The sequence below is a fragment of the Hetaerina americana genome, unplaced genomic scaffold (genome assembly GCF_022747635.1).
Source record: "Hetaerina americana unplaced genomic scaffold, ioHetAmer1.1.p SCAF_2, whole genome shotgun sequence".
Lineage (NCBI taxonomy): Eukaryota > Metazoa > Arthropoda > Insecta > Odonata > Calopterygidae > Hetaerina > Hetaerina americana.
The window spans coordinates 64,733,949-64,753,785 of record NW_027286763.1 but is presented as its reverse complement, the minus strand read 5'-3'; the positions used below and the strand labels follow the sequence as shown (position 1 = coordinate 64,753,785).

Here is a 19,837-nt window from a genome sequence, read left to right as displayed (position 1 = left end):
GCTACAACTGGCTCATTTCATCCTTTCCAGTGAGTCCTACCCGTCCAGTCCACCATTCTTCCTTCCAATCACCGATCCTCCCTTGCCTGCTCTGCTCCTCACCGCGGGCCTAGTGTCGTAAATGCCATTAGTTTCGCCGGATCCCGTTCAGTTCCATCTCATTATTCACTCACTTTCGCACTCGACTGCCATTCGATTTCCAGACCTCTTTCCACATTCATTTTCCATTTACCTCTACCTTTATAAGTTCGTATTGAAAAAATGCGTTCACTTGGAAACGCGAAATCATATCATCATGGTATGGGAGAGATGCATAGAGTAGACAATTAGATATAATTTTTGTCTCATTGATTCCTTTTCCATCGGTTGAATCTGCCTGCTTAATCTAACTCTTCCGCTTTATCTCCCACCAAGCTGGATAAATATGTATAATTCAATGTTCAATCCACATCAAATAAAAAACTAACATACATAAATTCCAGCATCACCTAAAACTTAACACACTCGGCTACGAAAGTCTATCAAATTACGCGTAAAGAGTCCCGTAGCACAAATTACAAATAGGAGACACCCAACTCCCTTCAACAGTACCCTAAACAACATATCATACGTAGAAACCCCCTGTAAAGAAATGCTGAAAAGGTTAATGGAATGCAAGCCAAATGGTAGCCTAAAAAGTCTAAAATGAAATGAAATTAAGGACCTATGGGTCATCGGAGTCCCAGAATTCCGCTTAATATAGCTATAATACAAAAACTTTACATTGTATTCTCCTTCTGTACTAAATTATTTTTTCCCGTAATGTATCATTGATTTTCAGTCAGCTATTAGCATAAATGACGCATACGATGAGTATTTTTTCTTTTATTTCTATTCCCATTAGGTAACGAAGCATTACTGCAATGCCTCTTTGTGGTCATAGGACCCACCCACCTTGAAATCACTTATCGGCAACTTTGATGGGAAAACTGCTAACGTAGAATGTACACTGCAGTTGCCCATTTCAAGCACTTAACCCAATTTAACCTTTTGTAAATAGAAGGCTAATGGCGGCTAGTTCTTCTCTAGACTGCTTGTGTGCACTTGTTAAGTATATGAATACCACTATCTCTCGAGCGGCATGTTGTATTTAGACCATCTAAGTGGGGTGAACTTAGTTTTGATTTAGTTTCCTTCAGTTACGTTGATTTTAGCATAAGACTCTGAATACTATTCAACTTGCGAAATAGGCATACTTTTAATTAAAAACTCAAACATGCATACATTTTTTGCTATTTAACCATGGACGAATGAATTTATTTCATTTGTATGCTTGATTTATCATAAAACTAATTCTTTTGAAATGCAAAATAACATGGTCCTGCAAAACTACTTCCTTTCTTGAATGCGTTTTGCGTTTGAATAAAGGAAGTCATTTTGCTGTACTCCGTATTATGATCTGATCGCTTCACAAAAAATAACGCCATCATTTTTGCCCCGAGCAATTGTGACTTGTTTCCATGCTCGTCCGTTTTCTGTTTCCTGTCTATCTTATGTGGGCATAACATATACGGATTTAAATATAAACTCATAAATATATACCCTATTCCTTTTAGTTACTTCTTTCCAATCGTATTCTCCTAAATCCTTCAGTTAGACATCACACTATCTTTCTCTATGTACGCCCTCCCCTTCAAACTAGGACGAGAATGTAGTAGGGAGGTGTTACTAGGTTCACATACACCTGTCCAATTATTGCGTATTAGCCTTATTTTTGGAAGTTCAACTTACCGTAAGAGATAATTAATACTTTTTAAATCGTGATTTTGTTTAAAATTATAATTATTCCTTTAAAAGCTCTATTCTGTCGTCTATTTCCCTAATATCTTCTTTTTGTCTCGCTTATCAAAATGATTCGGGGCTAGAATTATCTCCAGCGTCTCAGCGTTAACTGGTACGTTAATCCAGTAGCATGAAATCTGCATGTAATCTTCATGTTTTTCTCACCGAATTCTATCAACTAATCTTCTCTTTACCGCCAACTCATTGTTTCAAGTTTCAGTTCACCGTTGTACTTATTTCGTTCCCCTTAAGTATTTTTCCTTTAAATCTCTCTCAATCTCGCATTTAAAGATTTTCTTCTCTTAATGCTGAGCCTTAGTTCCTATAGTTAAGGACGTCTTAATCAATAGACTCTTTACTTATTCTCATTTCGTTCCGCCCCTTCATCAACGGCATCCCATCTTCCACCAGGCGATAAAATCCCTGAGCCGTCTTAATCCTCCTTTCCCGAAGCTATCTCTCTCTCTCTCTCTTTCTTTCTCTCTGTCTCCTTATTCTTATTCCCCTCAATCTGCAGTTTCCTCCCTTTCTTCAGCGCTTGTGTACTTTAAATTTCAACTAACTCATTCACTCCTTTTGCCAAGAAGCCAAGCATCTCTATTTTTTTGTTCTTCTTTTTTACCGCATGTTATTTTTCTTGCGGATAGAGTTGATTTTTTATCAATTAAAAGAAGAACTTCTATTCCTCAGACTGTAAAATGAAATGCTAATATCGTAAAGAATATTCAGGGAAATGCCTGACTACCGTTTCATTAAGACATGTTAAACTTTCCTTGGGAGAACGATAGCATATTCCGGCTCCTTAGCCTAGTACTTACAAATGGAAGAGCTGAATACCTAATCACTGGATGCCAAAAAACTCTTTCATCTTTAATCTTAAGTGCATCATATCTGATAACATGTTATTTTGTACCCTTTTAACTTTCAGTATATTTATTTATTATTATCATATCATCGTAATTCAAAATCGACCATTTTTTGGCTTTTACTTCGGATTTTGTAGCCTTAAAATAAATTCCAAGACAATTACAAACGCCTAAGCCGATACTATTTTTTTCATTTCTAATAAAAATCGATTTCATAAAGTTACGCCGGCAACCATCAATTAGCCCAAGCCCTAGGTGGAGAGACACCCAGCTAGACAGGAATCAAGCCCGCAAACTCTGGGTTGGAAGGTGGAGACTGTACCACGCCGCCAACGGGTTCAGAAAAATTGTTGACAGTCAACTTTCATCTGCTCGTATTAAGATCCTGTTAATATGAGCAACAAAAACCTTTCATTTTCGTATAAAATAAACAAATATTACCACAATCATTTATTTAATACTTAAATACGTAATACATTCAATAAATGGTAACGCTTTTATTTAAATATTTAAAAAAATATTACTTCATAAATGCTTTTAATGCACTAACGTTACCATATTAATAGAAGCATATAATATGTGATTGTAATGTAATAATACTATATTTCCCGATTTGCATAACTACAGGTATGTTGATCATTTTTTTCCTTTTCACTTAATAAATATCCCCAGCAGCATGTGTAATTAGACGAGCTGACTTATTAGAAGAGCTGACTGACAAAGAGCGTAATTTTATTGTTTTTCTCTTTTATAACGAATCCTTCCTCAGTTACTAATGTCTTTAGATGGAATATATTTAATTCAAGAGATTTTAATGTTTTTAGAGATATCAGAGGTAAAAATATTTTTCTAAAAACGAAATTTCACCGGGATTCTTACATCCAAATAAATCTTTTCTAAAAATGATATCTCACGACGAGTTATTTTCCTTTAGATTTCAAACAATATTAGCGCTATGGAAATCCTTAATTTGAGTGTGAATCAAATTTCCCCTTCATCTCCTTCGCGGAAAACGTCAACAAAAGGGAGTTTTCCTTACAAATGCCTTCCGTCTTCTCAGATCTCAACTTTGTGAACTTAATTTACCATTCGAAGAAATATATTCATTGGCCCATTGTTACCATATTTTTCAAAGCTCTACATTAATAAATTCAACTTCATTTATATAAAAAATGGGTTTTAGATATTCGCAGCAAACTTTAACATAATTATATTTTATGTACCCTATATGTTAGGATATATTTGTAATATATTTCCGACCTTAGCGTGTCTTATCAATGTGCATATCTTCCTCATGAAATTTAAAATATTTGTCATTGTTTTAGAATTTTCCATCGTTTCCTCGTGGATCGACTCTGTTGTGTCAAAAATTGAGCTCAAGGAAGAAACTCTCCCTCGTGTCTTAATATTGACTTTGAGTTTCTAGCATACCTGCCACTCCACGTTTCGTTCAGTTTTACCCCCCATTAAGAACTCTCAGCTTTGTTTGGCATGTGGCAATGTAGCATTGGCCCTGAACGCGTATTGTATTCGGTTAAATACACGGTCGAAGCGATTTCTAGCTCTAGTGCATGGTGTGAAAGGAGCTATTTACAAATATAAGAAAGTGTCTAGTTTTATGGGAAATGTAATAATGCTAGCGTTAAATTACCTGCGGTGATACGATGAATATCAGGGTAAAAGTATGTTCATAAAAAGTAATTAGTCCTCAAGTGTTGATAAATTTGGTGTATAACCATGATTTTAATCAAGATGCATCCAATTTCTTAAGATTTTATAAAACTCTATCTACTCTATAAACTTCCATTAGTAATTTTATAAAATATTCCTCCTTAAAAAAGTAGAACATTATGATTATCACTCCTTAATTATAAATTAGATCAAATAAAAAGTAGAAAGAAAGACCTGGTGGTCTCAGACTCTACTATTGGAAAATTCATGATCATTGAATAAATAAAACTTTTTATTTCTTCAGAAATACTTTATTGCATTACTACATGTTTCGACTCATGAGCGACACCGGAATGGCTGATCGTATCATTTGTGCGTCGAAACCGGTACTGATGTAATCAATTTTTTGTGAAAAAAATACAAAGCTTTCCTCATGCAGTGAAGTAGAAAGAATTTCATTAATGAGCGCAGGTTAGTTAATATTATTAGTGGTGATAAAATATCGTTACAGCAGAAGAATAATGGATGTATCTTAAAAAGGAGATAGTGAAAGTTAACATGGAAATAATGGGAAATAGAAGTATAATGTTAAGGACTGGACAATAAATTATTAGGAAGATAGATTATGGAATGGAATGGACTTGCGCTAAAAATGAGGTTCCCGGGAAATAGGAGACCGAAATCAAATGTTATATTTTGGGTAAAATTGACATAAATAAACTAAGGCAGAAGTACATTTGCTCAAGAAGCATGGGCAAAAAGTTATGTCCATTAAGATAGGAATTTATTTGAGTAATGAATCATTATAAGGAGAAAGAAGTTGATAATTTTGAACTTAAGCAGAGATGTAAAGGAAAGATTGATGAAACTTTTTAAGCTCAAAGTAGTTTTACAAAGCTCCTAAATCTCTTTGCAGAGACCAGACGCTAAACGTAGATTGATGGCTTGTGAGGGTGGAAATAAACAAAAAATAAAAGGATTGGAATGGAGAACAGACCAGGGAAGGCTAAGATTAGTGACCAGGAGGCAATGTTATTGGTATGAATTATAGGGAAGTAAAAATAGGCGCTGTTAATGCGTTGAGAAGTAGTGAATGAGAAGGAATAGATTTTTCTAGACTACCCGCACGATTGAAGACTCGACTATAATTTTGAGATGTAACCTCTTGGTCCTTGTAGTAACAAAATGTTCATTTCGTCTTATCTATTGGGGGCGGGAGGTCTTCAGTTTTTCGGAGAATGGCATTATGAAGTAGAGGGACACGTTCAAAGATGGCTACTTCAGCGTTGCAGGGATCCGGCGGACAGGGGAAAAGACAACTCCCAGAGTGCCCCCTTTGCTCTCCACAATGCACAGATTCAATGGGAGAGACGTTGAATCCCCTTTCTACCCTCAAACGACCGGTCACGTGGTTGCAACGTGTCTTGTCGCCGTTGTCGGAAAATAAACGTAGCTCCGACGTCAAGGGAATCCCCTTCCCGCCCGTCTTTCTCCACCCACTTCACCTTCGGATCGATTTTTCCTACATTCTACGTGCCTTCCCTCAGACGTGCGGGAAAGGGGAGAGAATCCTAGCAGTGCACTCACTCGCTTTCATTTGCCAACTCCTACCTAAGAAATTGAATACAATACAAGCGAGAGGTATGTCACTTTCTTCTAGATAAATTATGTTTTTTACGATGCCAAAGGGCAAAAGCATGATAGCCGTATCAGTTTTCGTCCAGGTACCTTAACTAACGTGCTGTATTAAAACCATTTCACCTCATAATCGGAATTCCCATGAATCCATCCACTAAATTGGGTTTCTTATTAGGTGAGCGTGAGTTAATTTATGGAAATAGAAATCTGAAACATAGTATAAATGCAGTATATAGGATGTTTTCATTGATAAATTGGTTCGTTATCGATTAAAAACCACAGTTTTATAAAACCTATTAAATATATAGAGCAAGATCGGTATTGCTCAGCCAAACCAACATCTGGAAGCAAACGCTACAAAGAGATTTATACTTTGATTAAAATTTCAAATCAAAATAAGGTTAAATAAAAGTTTATATCTTCATCTGCTTTTGCCTAAATGACAAAATTGGAGGATAGAACGCCCTATCACCAGTTAGGAGAAAAACGATGATTTTTCATCCCGCTCCACTATTCACTTACTAACCGATCTACTGTCTTTCTCTTTTAAATTCCCGTCCAATTTTACCACTGATATTTGCTGCCCGATTGATTTCTCCGACAATAGTGATAATTTTCGTTGATGGTTTCATAAGCATGAGCATCTACCGACTTTTCTTCGAGATAAACAAACACGCAGAGAGATAGTGAGGAAATCAAAACCCAGCTTTGGGTATCCTTCAGTTACCCTGGTAATCAGCGTATCCAAGACCGCGTCAGTCATTTCAGGATTATCTTTCAAGCCTATCCAACGTCTTCAGAGGTCCGTTCCGCTTAACAACTCTCCTCAGGCTTCCGGTATCCCTCTCTGCTCCCATCATATATCCCCTCTTTAGCCACCACCCTACCCCGGCAACCATTCCCCAACTTCCCCACCTCATCATATCCTCCCCGGTACCCGTCCCATCGCTCTTCCCATTTTCCTTATCCCATCCCCTTAAGCCGATAACCTTTTGAGGAAATCCGCGACTTCCCCCACTGCCCTAACTGGAGATAGCCAGCGTCTTTATCCTTTTACTTCCCCGATCTCCTTTACCGGTCAGCTACGAGCCTCTCTTATCTCTTCCTATACACGCTATACGCTTGGGAATTTACCGAAGAACGGGTACGCTGCATTGCTCACCTTGAAATGTTTAGGGGTCAGTCTTCTCCAGCCTTCCCCGTAGAATGGCTGCATTCCATTTATGCTGCCTGTTTTGGGAGAAAATGGGAAGTTTCATGAGCATTATCACGTTCATTCTCTGCAAAAGGAGGATATAAGTTATCTTCATTCATCACAGTGGATACTAGGTAATTCAAAAATATTTATTTTTGTCCTTGTGGTTTCCTCTTTTTGTTCTGAAATAACATTCTCGGGATGTTATTCATTTCAAATAGTAGAGAAAAGTTTAGGACTCGAAGCCTCTGGCTCGCTCTTAGCATACGTATGCTCTATTTCATATCCTCCTAAATATTTTCATCGTTAAAAATCTAAGCCATCATCGTCATCCATGTTTCAATCCTAAAAATGTTTTTTTGTCTTCCTCCATTCTTTCTTATTCAGTGTTAATGTCCCTCGCTCCTATAATTTTAGCTTCTCTGCTGTAAGATCTTCTTAATTTGTCCATTTTACTTAAAAGGATAATGCTGTGATTCAAAACTCCAACTTTGTAATCAATTTAATTTCAGTTCAAGTAGTGCAGAACAAATGTAATCTGCGGGCTATATACATGGTTAAATACGACTAAGAAAAATAATTGCTGTAATTTTATACATTGTTTTATTCAATAACCATATTTCTCTAATTTACGGACTAATGAATTGAAACATAAGAATGAATTTTTCGTTGACCGTGGTGTTAACACGAAATAAAATGAATTTGAAATTCAATAAAAAACCAGCCTAGAGGACCATATGATTTTCATATAAATATAATAGTGCGAGAAGAAACATGGAGTGATCATGAATATAAATATTTTAAACAGTACATCAGTATTCAGCTTCATAATGTAATTAAAAACTGACGATGGAATTATTTTCATTGCTCCAAGCAACTTTTGTCTCATACAAATGCCACGTGCATTGACTCAGCAATCATTCTCAATCTGGACTCATCTAAGAGCTATTCTCATCAGAATTTCACAGGAACAAGCTACCGATCAAATTTGTTCAACGTCATGTTATACCAAAAGCATAAATGACTCCAGAGATCTAACGCTTGTTGACAAAGAATTATTTTATTGTAAAGCTAATTTTTGTTTTGATCCTGAAACATTCCTTTGGCACACAATTCCCTTGTTTTTTAGTGATATATATCCTTTAAAAATCAAGATAAACTAAAAACTCTTGACCCTTATACCCGGACGTGCAGATATTTTCCACCTGAATTGTGAATTACTATAGATAGATATATTTTCTTGAATATGTTCTTCGTGTCGTCTCCAGATCAGTATCCTTTGCTGTATGATATTTAAATGTTTATACGTTGTCCGGGTTGCTCATTTTACAGGGGCCAAAGAATCAAGACCTGGTGTGAAGTGAATGAACAAAAATAGTCAATAGTTCCTAATTATTTTTATGCATATTTTATCGCCCACATTTTTTCTGTGAATAAACATGATTATAAATATATATATATATAGTCTTGCTTGAAGAAGGCTACAATGTGAGTGTCCTTTTAAGTGTTACTATTTTAATTGTGTTCTACTATTTTGCCGTCCAAATATTATACTGCTCGTGTGAGCGTTTCTATATCAACGATATATATATATATATATATATATATATATATATATATATATATATATATGTAAGTATGTATCGATACATATATATATCTATATATATATATATATATATAATATCTATATAAATATATTTATATAAGTGTGTGTGAGGGTCGCGGCAGTCCAGGAGGTAGAGCGTTGGACTACCGACAGAGGGCCCGGGAAAGCCTCTTATACTATACTAATATACTATAATAATAGTATATAACAACCCGAGCGGTGGTTTGATAGGTAAGGATTGAGCTCACTAAGGCAGATCAATGATGTAGGCCAAATATGAAGACAGGTGATCAATGGGCTTTCCCTATGTTGTGACTGGAAGTTTTTGTTCTCAGAAAATCACATAACTCGGGCGATGCAGGGGGTTTCCTGAGATATTACCTGGATTTGAGTTAATGCAATCTTATCTTAATCCAAGATGATAATCAACGTTGCTGCCAATTTGTTCTTCTTAGTAGTATTTTTACATATGAATGTCAAAATATCCATTATCTGCTAAAGAAGGAATCATATTTTTTAAATCACGCTCGTGTTGATCAATAATTCGAGGGACAGAAAGATTTTGATAGTCGATCACCTTTAGATGATTCAGCAACGACATCTTTATGGTATTGTAAAAAAGATAAAATATTGTGTTTTTTCCGAACTTAAATCTAGTAAAGTCATTTTTGCTTTTTATATCATACTTTGTCACTTCAAACAATTCATGGGTTGTGATATTTGTGCATCCACTGGCTCCATTTCTTATCATCAAGATTTGTAACCCCAGGTATTATTCTTTTCTATTTCGTTTTATACATGTTCTTGGGTGTTTTAACTTAATGAGTACTTGTAAAAGTTGGAACTTTCCTTAGTTGATAGAAGATATACCCTTTCTAAATTCTTTGATTATGCTCTGATAACTGTTTAAGGTGGGTGCTGAATTAATACCAAAGAGTTAGTATTGTTTATTAAGGGTTGTGTTGCATATAAATAATTGTGATGAAATAATAGATTGAAAACAATCCAAATAGCCATAGTAACGTTTTAATAAAAAATATACTTTTGTGGAAAATATAAAATGGAAAATATCTTATTTATATCCTTAATACAAATGCGGACTTTAGACTTTTTCAACTTTTGCTATTTATTTTTATTATTTTCTCTTTATTATTTTTTATTATATCTCGCTATTATTTTTTGTTTCTTCTAAACCTCACAAATAATCTAATACATGGATTACAATTGTATACTTGTAATAGGGTTGTAATTTTTAAACCTAACTGACCATTACATTAAATACTTTGTAGGAGTTTATTTATTTGAAATAAGATACTCATAAAGTGCGTGCTTGACGTCATACCAATATTAATATTATTTAGGGAAACTTCCTCATAATGAGAATGCAAAAGGTAAATTCGGATTCTTAAAATTAAGAAAACAAAGATTTCATTATCCGTTTTCTTTCTAATTATACGAGTATACTCCTGATATCAAGAGATTGGAGAATATGCCTTGACTATTTTCATTTGCTCATTTTGCATATTACGGCCAATTATTCCTTCTTACGTCCAAATAAATTATATAATTATTTACTCAATTTGAATTTAATTAAGTTAACCAAATAGCCTTAAAGAAAACATGGTATTAAATAAGCACGTAATTTTTTTCCATTCCTAATCGATGCAGCTTAACCTAACCAACGGTAGATATGAGTGTAACAGTTTTCGCAGGGCCAGACTACTTTAAACTAGGTCAAATGAAATTAACGCTACCAATATATCAGTAGTTTTGACAAAATGTTTGCATTCAACTTTTAACCATGTTGATACTTTTTAATGGCTTGCTTTATTTTGTCGTAAATCGAAACTCAATGGTGAATGGGATCACAGAAGGAATAAGCGCCGTCCGTCCAACCGCGTGTGCCTCTAACGCTTCCACCCGTCTTCATTGCCCCCTATATCCAGCTCTCCTAACGCCCTTCCGAGATCACTCCGCCTCTCTCCTTGTGTGGCGCTTATGGGGGGCTGGGTGGAAAAGTCGGAGATCGGACCGTTGCCAGGGTAAGCGTCGAAGGGATTACGCGAACCGGGGAGGTCTCCATCAGATGATGGGGGTCTATCCCTTCTTATGCGCTCTCCCGCGTCCTTCGCCACCACCGCCGCCCACCGTCGTCTTACTCCCTCCCTCTCGCCCTGATTCTCTCGAGCGGTCAAAGATTGAAGTGGTTCCGGTTGCGAGGAGTGCAGAAGGATGGAGACGGGAGGGACGATCAGGCAGTGTGGAGGCGAAGGAGGAAAATAGGTTGGGTTGATGGGGATTTGGAAGAGCTTCATGGAGGGCGTTGGTTACAGCGGGGCGTAGAAAGGGGAAGCGGATTTGGGGGCGTCATTCCCACCGATTCGATTTGGTCGGTGGTATTGGGACAATTACCTGCGGCGGATTTGGAAACCGCTGGCTCCATCTCATTCTCCGTCCTTCCTCTGTATTTCTCTCTATCTATTCCAACCGCTATCAGCTCTCTATCCTCTCACTCCCTCCCGTACCCATTTTTCTCCTTTCTTCCAATCTTTTACTGGAAACATCATTTATTTTCTATCCACTTTACCCACTACCCACGTTCTCGAGATTCCTGTCGGCCGGCAGTCAAACTTCTTCGAGTAGTCAACTCTCCAACTTACCAGGTTTCCAAGTTTCCCCACGCTAAGATAACGTTAACCTTTACAAGAGCTTCTAAAGCACGTCATTTTGTATTTGGACGACGAATACCTATTCTGATAGGGGACTTGAAATCATGTCCTGAAAGCATTAAGTTTTACTCTACTACATTTTTCATTATTTTGACATCCATACTGACCTTATTTTGCCCGGCAATCAGTCACTATATTGTGTAACAAAACCAGCAGCGTCACTGTAATAATATAGCATTGTATTTGACGGTACACATATTTAAGGTCATTCAATGGTTTCTTCGAAGGATTTATATATATATATATATATTATATATATATATATATATTAGATTGCACGTAAAAGTACATTAAAATATCAGTAAGTTTAAGCTTGCGGCCTTTTCTGAGGCCTTCTTCTGGTCAAACTCCTATATACATACACACACACACATATGCGTTTATAATGCCAACTTTCTATTAAATATTTTCTCAATTAATATTGTAAATTTTGAACTAAATGCTACCTATCTATATATCCCCTGGATACCTTCCAAACAGAATACTTAGCGCACAGAGTCCAAAAAGTTGCTAGGGGCATGATAAAAATGTACGATTTTACATATTAGCCTTTTCTTGGTTATGCTTTAGTAGCCTTATCATAACAATTGATATTTTAGCCACCTTTGCTGTAAATTAAAATATATATTTCTAAATAAATGTATATGTATATCTAATGCATTTTTCCTAATTATTTTTATAGATACTATAGAAAAGTATGAAAGTTAAACTTCATTAGTTAATGCAAATATCAGGAATGTATGAGTTTTTCCAAATCCTACGTTCACCAAATAAATTATGCCTATTTACTACTTTGGGAAACATAGCTTTCTCACAGTTCTCTTCACAAAGCGCCCAGAAAGAATATTATTACCACCCCACAAAACGGGTTTTCGCAAGTGACACCAAGACAAATGAAACATTCTGTAGGGAACGCATCTCTCCCTTCGGGTTTTCGGAATTGAAGCATTCATCTTGTCCCGGAATACTCGTGGCAAGCTGGTGTATAAGGTTGGGGGTGGAGGATACGCCTTTGTAGGGCACAAGGAATGGTAGAAACTTACATGGGAAGTGAAGTCACATAGGACAATCCTCTCACCATCTCCCTCAGGGTATCGTACTTGATCGGGATGTCGCAGTGCCACGAATGAGGTAGGGGGGAATAGAGAGACATTGGTCGGCCGCATGTTTCTGTGTGTGGGGCGAGTGGTGCTGTGGACACGTGTGTGCACGAGAGGGAGGTGGAAGTAGTGGGAGAGGAAGGGTGGAGATTTTTGAGGGATGTCCTCCGGCCAATGGGTTGGACGTTGGGCGCAAATTGAGAGAGTGTATGAGGCGGTCGGAGGGAGGGAGTGATTTGGAGAACGCCCGCCGGGTGCGTCGCCACGATCCTGAGCGGATCATCGACTTGTGAATAAAAAATGTGACGGTAGAATAAGTCCAGGAAAGAGCGGTTGGAGTGCGTCAGAATACGAATTGCAATGCACTTATCCATATATTCTTCCACCCCCGAGGCCATTTATTTCATTATTCGGCCACAGACTTTCTATATGTAATTGTAAAATTTCATGAAAAGCCCGGGGTTATTCGTGGATACTTGCGTGGATGGCTACGTGCACTGAAATAGGTATGGTGGGTAATGATTTTAGTATACAATTCCGGATAATGGTTAGGACGTGAAAATCGTTATCTATAAAGATTTTCTTAAACAGCATTATTTCTTGAATCCTCTTCGTTTACATTTTTGGCCACAAATCCTAGCCTAAATTTATCAGTCACACATTTTGTCTTCTGCGTAGTTTTCCTCTCCGTTAAAGCATTTTTCCGCTTCATACCCTGAAATAATCTGCTTTATGTATGAGATACATGAAGCACAAAGATGACGCGATGAGACCAAACACAGGTCATGTATATTAAATGAATTTATGGAATATATTTAATGTTTATTTGATTTCAATCATCCACTGTACATGTATTTTTTTACATTTACTCCAAAACCGGCGTTAGGTAGCCATTTGCTATTTAAAATATGCGTTCGACAAGTATTTTGTCTTCATTGATTATTTTTTGTGTCTCTAATTAATTTTTTCTTTTTCATTCTCATTTATATTTATAAACCATTCAAAGCAACCAGCAGAGATATTCATCATTATTCTGCAAAATTATATTTCCATTCTAGTCTTTCCATCGATTTAATCATCAGATTTCCTATTTTTGAGTCCTTTTATACACTACAGTTCTAGCGCCCTTGGGGAAGTATAATTTATATGAATAGAGATTCCCTTTCTATTGTCAAAAACAAATGTTTTCTGCTTTTGATTAGATATAACTTCTTGCATTTATTCCCCATTTATGCTTAAAGCTTAAATTACCCTTATTGGTTGAATAAATACTTGTCATATTCAACTATGGTTAATTTCTATCGTTAATGAGTTAATACTGTGCGATTGAGTTCAGGAATCCGCAAATAAATTCAGCTTATTCGAAAAAAACATGGATGTGAAAAAATATCCCTTACTATTATTACTTTTGCGAACGGGTCTTTCGTAGAATTGATTTCAATGATCCATTATTTTATACCAAAATTGTTCCTGTGCACGGTAGAACTAACGCTTGAATTTCTCATTTTTTTAAGGTTATTTTTCTTACTTCCTCCTTAAAATATTTGCATACTACTTCATACCCGGCCGCTCCGGCATGATAAAAAATGATAATTGTATCGCATGAAGGTATATGAAATATTTTAAGGACGAAAAACTTTTTAGAAGAAAAACTGCGCTGATTTACATTTTATTGCTTTATTTTAGATATATTTTTAATGAGGTTTATGAAGAAAAGCGCACAGAGCTATGCTTTCACATAGACTAGACCTAATATTGTAAACATTAATAATTTTTACTAAAACTCCATTTATTACCCTATTACCAAAGGGTAGACAATGCATTTAGGATAATTTTTTAAGTTCAAGGGACTTTAATTATGTTTATTTCCGAGAAATTCTGGTCCCTATTTTGATATCAACCAGTTTTTCTAATATGCGAAATGAACTTACTGAAATTGAATTATTTCCTTTTCATAAAATGATATATTTTTCTTGGTTTTCCGAAAGTTAACGTATACTTAATGATTAATTGGTCTCATCGCCAATGGAATGGTTATTCTCTGACAATGGCAAATAATACTATATGCACTGATATATCCAGCTTTAAGGAAACGCTTCGTAAATTAGTCGATGGAGTTGAAGTGTAGACACGAAACGCTGCTACTCACGTGAAGTTGTCCAGTCACGAATCTTTCCCACAGTTACGATCGACTTGAAAGCTAATCAGAGTCCCATTGCATGCCCCGCTCTGACGTATACTCGGCAATCCCCCATCATTCCGTGCGTCATTTACGAGCACGTAAGATACGTCAGACCATTTTTATTTGCTGAAATGTCTTGACATTTTATCGGAAGAAGTCGAGATAACTGATGAGACGAACGTATACTAGGCTGTTGGTTTGACCTTGTCTGAATTTTCAAAATCCTCGATATCCTTAAAAATAGGCTTCAAAATGGTGGGCGTGACGGTGAAATGGGATCGTTGACAGCAATAAGATTACTTTCATGAGGTTAAAACATGAGCCTTTATTCTCTTGAAATTAACAACGGATGTTAGCTGACTTCGCAGTCTCTCGGTAGAAATATTCATATTCCATGCTTGTGAACATACATCAGAAAAACTGGTTTTAAATTTTTTTCAGTGCCTCAGTACTAAAACGCGTGTTTCTTGTACTTCTATTTGCCTGAGTTTTGTTGAATAAATGTTTGCATTTTTCATTATGACGTTTTAGAATAAGTATATTTCAAGGTGGAAATACGAGTACATTGTAAAATTTTTTAAGCATGAACAAGATAGCTTTTTCCAAAGGAAAAATAAAAGAGTGCTAATTTAATTACTATTCAGTAAAATTCCATCTTATCAGCGATTGAGTGATTTGACTTTTTATTTGCCGTAATCCAGTCTTCAATAGGGTTTTCGTGCATCTGAACGGCAGAGTAAACCTCAATCTTCATCCGTATCCTTGGTTAATGTATCATCTTTTCCTATGAACAAAGTTTTTTTTAGATAAAACCCTTAAAACTGCAGCAGATAGCTGAAATTAGTAATGAAGGTTCAATATATTATCGAAGGAATTGAAAAATACAACTCGGAGGACTGAGCGACGAAGCCCCTCGAAATTGAAGGTTGTCAGAGAAGCTCTAGAAGGACCAGAATAACCACATGGAAGAGTGCAGTTAGGTAAAGGTATAAGAAATACTGCCGTGTGGTAACATAGTTAATTTATCCGGCAACGCACAGCGCATTAAGTAGCAAATAATAAACTAGGTGAAATACGTCGAATGCGTGAAATTTTTACGTCTAAGGACTTTTAATGTCTTTTCAATTAAATGTAAAACTATTTCAGCGTGATTTTGAGCTACGATATATCGCTCAGAAAGATGCAGTAGGACTGCGCGATGTAAACTGAATAACCGTAAAAGTTGTGGTATAGACTCTTTGAAGCATACGAGTGGCATCTTGTCAGATCTTAATGCATATCTCATTGAATATTTTGATTAACACCCATCAATATAAACTCTTATACCGCACTTTTTCACTTCACCACTCGACGGACAATTTTAATAATGTATTTGGCGATATCTACACGTTCACAACACCCACTAAACATCCTCGCTGTCACGATACTAAAACGACAAAGGTCGACACTGGAGATGATGTATCGCACAGCTTAAAAATTAACATCTTATCGTTAGCAGCCGACACATTCATGCCTAAAAGTGGTAACATCGCCATCGATTTATTGTACAGTTCTGTGATATCCTTTAAATGTTTCAACCATTCCATACGAGAAACGCCTTCGAGGTAGTCTTGATTTATTCGCCTCGCATGAGGTCACTGAAAGAATAAAAGAGTGGAGGGGCCAGCCATGAGAAAGAGTGAGAGGAAGAGAGGAAGCTGCCTGGTTGGTTGGCTCACCATTCAGTCACCCACCCTCAGTTGACTCCCGCCTTTCCACCTACCCAGGTCACTCTTTTTTTTGTTTTTTATTTTGCTCACGTGTTTTTTTCTTCCCCTACCGAAGCAGTCCTCCCTTCCAAGGAAATTTCTCTTGACCTCTCCTCGTCTTGCAAACCTCTCTCCCTCCGAACCCCTCCTCTCTACCTGCTACCACAGCCTTCAAACCTCTTGTCTCACGTCCGCCTACTCGCCTCCTTTTGTCTCCTCTCGCCACTCCCACCCCTTTTCCCCAGCTACTCTAGCACTTCGTCCCAACCTCCTCCACCCGCGTCCCGTACTCTTCTCTCCCCCCGCAGGAAAAAAAGGGGGAAGGCGTGGAAACCCTCCACTTTTTGGGCCATGTGTCTCCCGATCGATAGTTATCGAACGAGTTACGAAAGCTAACGGAGGCGAGGGGGAAAGGGTGGACTTTCTCAGACAGGCGGGAGGAGATTGATCCCAGGCCCATAAGAAGGAAACGGGGTTAGAAACCATAAGGACGAAGCGACCTTACTACGAATGAAATAAGTATCTATTCGCAAGTTTTACTCTTAGTTCACCGACGACACAGGTTACCTTTTGGTCCGAAATCAGCACTGTAATGAATGCGAATCAGTATCATAGGTTTCTTAAGACTGGCTCACCTACGGGCTGCTTCGAGTAAAACTAATTATTAAATGATATGCTTGAATTCAATATCAATAGACATAATTATTTGTATTTGAATTAAGGTCAATAAAGATTACTGCGTAATATTCTCTGTCGATTAGATTCTTCCTCCATTGTTGAAACTAGAGGAAAATGATTGGATCTTCTAAATAAGTTTATGTATTATTTTTTCCTGCTTGTATATTACCTTATTTTCGCGTTTTTAAGCAGGCCTTTTTTGTCTTTTTAAATTCAATCATGCCGAAATATGCGCTGTCAGTCCTTGTTAAGATTATATGTTTATCTAAAATAGGTAGAAATGATATTATAGGTATGTATAAAATGTTTCAAGGTTTACTTCATTCTCTAGGTAACTCTACAAAATATTGATCATTAGCGAAATCTATTTATTGGTGTTCTTGTGTGTAATGAGTGCTAATATTAGGCTGTTAAGTAAAACTAAAGTGTACCTTTGATCTGTCTTCATGTAGGTGGAATGGTACCTGTATGTCTGCGAAGATATTTTAATTTATCTATTTTGGTATCTGTAGTATCCTAATTTCTTTTTACGGATCACTATATCTAAAAATTAACTAGTGAGATAAAATTCAAAATTAATTTTAATACTTGTGCCAATTGAATATTTTCTCATTCTCGGTGGCATTCAGAGATGTCCGATACACTGCTAAAACTAAATTTCAAGCATAACTTGATTCCTAGAGTATGGACCCAGGTGGATGAGTTACGAAGGACATGATATTAGTTTACCTAAACAGCAGATTAAGCCAAGTATGGTTGAGTGGAGTTCTACAACGGGTGAGGATGAGTTTTTTGTGTGCATTGTGATGAGGAAGGTAAAAGAAGAAGAGAAAGGAGGATATACCTGTAAGGTCATCGCTGGAAGTTTGAAGGTCGTTTTTGATCTCACGGCAGAGGGTCGAGAGGAATTCTGGGGAGTAGTGAAGAGAAGGAATACAACTCCGACAACAAGCGGGGATAGAATACCGCCGTTGTCATCTCAAGGAATATCCTATCTTTAAGAAAGGTTAAGCAGGTAATCGCTGGGGAAACTTTGTTTGAGATAACGGCTATTTCTCTTCAAGGTCGAATGTAAAAGGAAATTATTATACAATGTTCGAACGTGTTCCTCGCGTTTATGAGAGTGATATTAACCCTGAGAACAAACTTGAAGACAAAATCCCCAATTTTGTAATTTCAAGAGAACACAAAAACACCCCATCCAATCATATATTTTGCCAAGTTCTCAGCTATATTTAATGTCTCCCAAAAACCAATCAAAGTTATATTTGGGCCAAAAAGATAGGTAATAATTTTTGAGCAAGTACACTTAATCAAAGAAAGTAATACGTAAATTGATTTATTATGGCGAGTTTAAAACTGAAATAGTCTCGCCTACTACATGACGCATCGACTAATGAAAATGATACAGTAGGCGGCGTTGGGACTAAAGAATTCCTTCCTCCACCCAGATCCTAGCCAATATTACGCGCAACAGGCGAATATCATTTTAACAGTGATCTAGTAAGAAGTAAACTACATCGAGTGAAAAAATTAATACGAACCAAATCCTGCAGATTATTTTAATGACAGATAATTACCCTACGGTATCTCAGTGAAAAATAATTCTTCACATATTCTAGACAAGCTGCTAGTAACAAGATCAGTGACAAAATAAAATTTACATAAAACAATGACAACGTAATAGACTCCTAGTTTTAAAATAACTTCATTTTCCCCCTAGCGCAGTTACTTGCTGTAATTCCGATTCGTTATCATTTGCGGAAAATATGACATCTTATATCTGCCGGTTCTACACTTGATCTTTCTAATCTAATTTACGTGATCTCTCTTATCATAGTGCGGTGAGATCAACAATACATTTTCACCATCATCATTAAAGAGACCTTATTCCAGATTTTGCAAGAGATGTAATTCTAATTCAACCTTTGCTCCGTGAGTTTTTTAACTTAATTCCCTTAATAGATACAGATTCCTTAGACACACCACAAAAGTAATCTAGATAATTTACCACGACTTTCTTCGCTACACACTATCTAATGACTATTCAAACCATCTTTATTAAGAATGCATTGTAAAAAATGTATTTTAATCACACAATAAGGGATATGCATCTATTGTCCTGCGTATCACTAGAATTTCACTTCCTGCAGGGAGTGTTTGCATGTGATCATTGGCGAATTGGAATGACAATATTATTTTACCCGCGCATATTTGTTTTATGAATTTTTTCAAGACTTCGAAACTCTTATTTAAGTTATTCGTACGTATTAGTTTTCGGAACTAGATGCCACCGGAATTCATGCGTATATCAGATGTCGGGAATTAATATCTAGCCAAGAGATTTTATTTGTGTAGTTGGTTACTTGATCAGATATTTGTGAGATAAATATAATCATTGTGCATTGAGGGAACTTTGAAGCATAAGTGAAAGTTCTTAAGAGACTCCCTGATATGGCACATTAGCATAATCCAATTGCGGTAGTAATAAGCTTAACACGAGTTGTTTCTTTAAGGTTATGGTAATTATTTGTTGAAGTTTTAGAAGATGAAATAAGACGAGTTAAAATTTCACAAAGTCTTATTACTTAAGATGATCA

General features: G+C 36.5%; 1 protein-coding gene across 2 annotated transcripts in view; it reads left to right on the top strand.

The window, feature by feature from the left end:
• cpx (synaptic transmission protein complexin) overlaps positions 1-19,837 on the top strand; it is a 283,368-nt gene that overhangs the window by 102,881 nt on the left and 160,650 nt on the right. The window lies entirely within an intron of this gene.